We start from the raw sequence: 6,000 nt of genomic DNA, 5'->3' as shown, positions 1-6,000 counted from the left end.
GAAACACCACCATTTGGGTTGGCAGAGGTTAAGAGTTGTGATGTTGAAGATGTTGCTCAAGTTAAACACCTGATCACAGTTCGAGGCCAGGCCTGCCTTAAGAAAAGCCACAAATATTACTATCAGGTTCAAGGCCAGCTGGCCATAAGCGGACTTCAGTGGTGTGATTTTAAAACAGATACCCACACTGACTTCACAGTTGAAAGAATATTTCGGGATGAGGAGATCATCAACTCAATGCGACAGAAGCTGGATTCTTTTTATCACAACATCTACATGGATGTATTACTACGTTAAGGCAGAATTTTCAAACATAAATATTTCTATGAACATCTGATCCATGTAATTCCTGTTGTAAATACTTTTTCAATTTACAACTTAAGTCAGTGTTGCATTGTATGTAAATATCCTTTGTCTTATCGAGCAGTGGTCGCTCTTCAACCAGTTTTCAACCTTGTTTGTAGCTTTGAGCTGCTATGAAAGTTTTGTATTAGTTTCCTTCATCTCACATAAATGCTATTACCAAATATGTAAATAAAAAAAATGTCAAGTTTTAAAGATATTCTCTTTCTTTTATTGGTTAAGATGTAAATTCATTTTACTCTGGATAAACTTTTTACAGAATGCTTCACAACATTGTTTATTAATAACCATGAAAATATAGTAACCCCTATGTTCATTCAAAGCATAGAAAATGTAGCAAATTTAAAAATATATTACAAAGCACTTGTATTTACAGTATATCTTCACAGTGTCAAACACCTAAAAGTAGAAGAATTAATTAACCGTGATTTAACAGTTATCTTGGTGCTAGCTAACTTTCTACTTTCTCCTCCACAACAGTCACACGTTAAAGAATGCAATAAGTTACTGGAAATGATCATTTACGTCATCAAAATAATCTAAATATAAGAACCAATAACGCTACATACGTAAATATTATTATTATTTTTATTTTACCTTTCGTATTGTCTGTGATCACCTTCTGTGTTTTCCTGAAGTAACTTTAACCAGCGCGCGTAAGTTAAAACGGAAGTACGTTTACACTGCTTTGCGGAAAAGCGGAAGTTATCTGACGTCATTGTGAAAAGGGCCTATACTTGACAAAAGACAATGACAAACACGACGGCTAAAATACATGGACATGAACTAAGAACAAGACTTGTAAACATAAACCAATGAAAAGACAGGACTAATAAACATGCTGAAACACGACAGTCACATGACAAGGAAACCACATGACAGGAACAGGAAACAGTGATCTACTTTTCAAAATAAAAGACATGAAATAACAAATGAACAAAAACGTGACAGTATGATTATTTTAAGAATGTTTCGGTATTTTTACTGTAAAACAAGACAAAAATACTACATTTCTAACTGCGCATCTTCGGACGTGCAGAATGCGCATGTCCACAAGGTGGCAACATTCACATTTGAGCCGTTGTTGTCGTCACATAGAAGCACTAGATCAGTGGTTCCCAATCCTGTTCCTGGAGGCCCCCCAACACTGCACATTTTGTGTATCTCCCTTTTCTGACACACCTAATTCAGGTCATAGAGTCTCTGCTAACCAGCTCATGAGTTCAGGTGTGTTTGATTAGGGAGATATACAAAATGTGTTGCGTTGGGGAGCCTCCATGAACACTGGGAACCACTGTGCTAGAAGAAGATGTAATCATCGGTAAACAACAGGAACAAATGTTGGAAACAACGACAGTGAATGTGCACATCAAGGAAGTGTGTGTGAGGAGGTCAGGAGATACCTGCATTTGTATAACTCAAGACCGAAGGGATATAAAGACATCCTTATGTGCTAAACTCCTGAAGAGAAACTGTCCGGTGTCTTATAGCAGATGTAGCGTGCATGCACTTACCATTTGTGTGTGCACTCACCATCAAATGTAGTATCTTTTGAAAGGCTTGTGATGCTGAGTGTTCGTGTCAAAAATTGAAGAATACTTTGGGATTTATATACAATATTTACATCTTCATTGCCATGACAATGTAATGTCAACAAACTCTAAAACGACTGTAAAAATGCAGATTTAAACAACTGTACAGCTCAAATTATACAAGTGCTTTTATAAAATTAGAAGCTTCACATCTTTGACTTTAAACCCTCCAAATATTGACCCCATTAACTTCCATTGTAAGTGTCTCACTGGAACACACATTTGTGCATTAAAGAAAAGGAGGGAAGAGTCAAAATGTATCATTATTATTGTTATTTTCTGTAATCAGCATTATTGCACAAATACTGTTGATTGAGCTGAACTATATTGAACTTGGAATATTCCTTTAATCTTTTGCACAGTTTGGCTTTTTATCTTGTGTTAAGGTGTTTTGATACTTTTTATTGGAAATAAGGCAGAAATACTGAAGAATAATACATGTTTGCAGTGTGATCAATTTTTATTTTTGTTTATTGATTATTGACAAAATTAGAGTAAACCGTAGTTCCTGTAGCTCTGCTCATTTTATTCCGAATGAACACCAAAATGAATACACTGTAAGTTGCTTTAGATAAATCTTCTGGCAAATGTATGAATGTAAAAACAACAGTTAAAGATTCCTCTCGTTGATGTCACCTCACCAAACCTTCCAATGTTCCAATTTAGAGTTTTCAGCATGGCAGAAGATATTTACCAGACTCAATAAATGCATCATATTTCCATCAGAACGGCCACCAAACAACTCATTCGAAAACTTGATTAGAGAAGTTAACCCACAGTTGAGCCTGTTCCACTCATCTGGGCAGGGGTGCAAGGGTCGGTGTGCACCGGCGAGGTGGGCCGTTCGACAGCGGAGGCCCTACATATTTGAAATGATATCCATTACTGTTTGTGACAGGCTTTCCCGAGCGCACGCTTTGATGCTCTCTCAGACTGACAAGCTGAGCACACTGACACTGATGCCTTTGGGCACAAATCAGAGGCGCTTTCCCGCAACCCGCTGGCCGAGGCAGGCGTGAAGGAGATGCAGAGAACCGAACGCATTAGAAGCCCAAATCTTATCCAACCCTGCACACTCGACACTCTCTTATATCACTTCTCTCCTGTCCTCCAAAAGCAGACAATCTTTAGAGTGAAGGCCATGTGCATTACAGGACAATGGAAGTCTAATGCTGTTTCACTCTCACGCTCGTGTCACGGAGGACATCTAATGCATTCTGCTCTTGAAGGATTCAAAAGCTAATTTTCAGCATTTTTACATGCATGAATTTAAATAAAAGCAGCTGCATTTATGCATTATGCATTTAATGCTGAAATACTAATGATGGTGAAAGAAAACAATCAAAATGTTTAGTAGAATTATGAATATGGATCAGGTTTGAGCAAATTTCACAATTTCAAAATCGGCTCCCTTTCAATAGGATGCAACAGTCTGGTTTCACAATTAAAAATACCATACATTTTTTTCTATAGGCAAATTCAGTTTTAATGATAAATTAGAAACCTTTCAAAGTTTACAATCAATGGTTAATGTTTCTGTGTTAAATAGCAGAATTCCTGATGAAGAATTACACTACCCATAATCCTGCACTCCAGCTCCACCCACTCCTATGATGCACTGTGTATGGTGCAGTCGAGTTGCTTACTTCTGCATACATCTGAATATTTTGTAATAAAATTCAAATTTTGTTTTGATATTTATAATTAACAACTTTAAATAAATAGTTTTATATTTTTCCATAGTTTTTCATTTGATTACGTCATGCACAACGCATCATGGGATTGTAGTTCATTCCCTCATTAAAGACGTTAAGTACACAGTCTTGTCTTGGTTTGGTTCATGGTGCACAACTCTTTTATGATGGAATGTTTGAAATCCCTGAATGAAATGAATGGGAAAAAATCATTTCAGGCGATTGAAAAAGTGGGTAGTGTTGCACTCTATTCATGAGTGTAGATTTGAATTGGAGAGAAGGTAAGAGGAATTTACTACATACAACAGGGGAATTTTATTAGTCCGACACACGTTTTGTGACAGATAAATAAATACATAATTTTGATTAATAATATCTGTTTATTTCCTGAGAATCATTTTTTTCACATGTCTCTAAATTAGGGCTGATTTTGACATTCATTAATTGGGTGCTCTTCAAACATTGATTATTAAAATCATGTAATGTTTCTCAAAATACCTCATATGCTGCATGTTTGATAATATGTTTATGGGTCATTCCTTCTGACCATACATATTATTATATCATTACATAATTATGATATAATAATATATCATTTTATATTTATTATATTATTATACTTATTATGTAAGTATTAAAGGTAGTACAATAAGCATTAATATTTTTGATCACACTAAAATACACTCCATATCATGTAACCGTCCCATTACTGCCACTGGATCTGCTCATGTGTCCTGATGATTGACTGGACCTCCTGCCCAATCCCACGCGCTCTCTCTCTCTCTCTCTCTCTCTCTCTCTGTCGGAGCCTGCACCGTGTTCGATTTAAGCGGTTGTGGCAAGCAGGCGTGCGCAGGCCCTGCCATCCACTCTACACGTGTCATAGGCACTCAGTGGTGGCACCAGCGTGTGTGTTCAGAGGTAGATCTCACACGAATGGCCTCTGGCCACCACGCCAGCACGATCACTTCAGTCAGCCGCGGTGGGGTGCCGCACTTTCTCTCAGACCGATTCGTGCTGTTATTTCCCCAAGCCCACATTTATTTCTGTCAGCTTCCATATTCTTGTACTCAAAGCTTGTTTGGCTGTTCTTGGTAGATGTGTCCCGTGCACTCAGCAGATGAAATTGGAGCGCCATTGGCTACGGGAATAGGAACCGGTTTCTACAGGCTGACTGACGGGTTTGCCGCGGGACGCGCCAGCCAACAACCTGCCTCTGAGAAGTGTAGAAAACCAGCCTCTGCTCCGGCCTGTCAGAGACAGTGAAATCAGACACATACGAGCATTTCCATGATGAGAAAATCAATATTTCAGTTTAGCATCGCAGAAGCACATTGAAAGGGGAAGATAGTTTGGGAGGCTGGTGTTAATATACAAAGGGATCACAAGGACATACTGTACATACAGCATGGACATAAATGTTCACACATATATTGATTGAGTTCAACAAACAAAAAAACATCAAAAGGACCCAGCACTGAGCCTTGAGGGACACTGCAAGTTATGAGTGCAACAAACCCAGTGTAATTGATTATTCTCTGCTGATGTAAAACAGAGAACTGGACCGCATAGGCCAATCGAGCTCTACAGTTAGTCAAGCAGAACACTGTGATGAACTGTGCCATATGTGGCACTGAGGTCTAAAAGAATTACAAAGATGACATCAGTCCTCAATAACTTGCATATCAGATACAACCTTTAGAAGAGCAGTATCTGTGCAACGGTTGACCCAAAAGCCACACTGTAATGTTACCTTTTCATTTCTTTTGCATACATACATATGGAATACATAAGTAAGAATAAAAAAACAAAAAAAGAAATCAAACACAAAACTAGTAAAGAGAATAATTGAATTGATTGAGGAAAAGATGCTTTGAGATGCTCTTAATCAGTCAGGTGTAATACATGCTTATAGTAAAATAATGCTTTCATGACCATCTTTCATTGCATTTCTGACCCTGAATATGAACATATTTGCAGACAGCAATTTTTCAGGAGCTGTAAATCCATCTTTGCTTAGAAATCATAATAATGTTTGTTTACCTCACTCTTGTCCAATCTTCCTGATGGCTCGAGCTTTGCTTTGGTGTAAACCCTGAATCTGTTTTAATGGGATGAGTTTTGAAGCATTGATCTCTGTTCTGACCCTCCTGTTCATGCCCTGACACAAGCGTTAGAAGAGATTTGTCCATTATATTGACACTGTAGATTTACTGGTAAACTTCTGTCCACCCCTTCAGTCAAAGCTATAGACGAGACCTCCCACCAGCAATGAAAAGCAATCTACAACTCTTTCTGAAGTGATCCGTCTGTCACAATCACATACTTTATGTGCACTTCAATGCCAAGCA

Source organism: Xyrauchen texanus, chromosome 4 (genome assembly GCF_025860055.1).
Source record: "Xyrauchen texanus isolate HMW12.3.18 chromosome 4, RBS_HiC_50CHRs, whole genome shotgun sequence".
In the NCBI taxonomy this organism is placed as follows: domain Eukaryota; kingdom Metazoa; phylum Chordata; class Actinopteri; order Cypriniformes; family Catostomidae; genus Xyrauchen; species Xyrauchen texanus.
Note: the sequence above shows the minus strand (reverse complement) of the source record.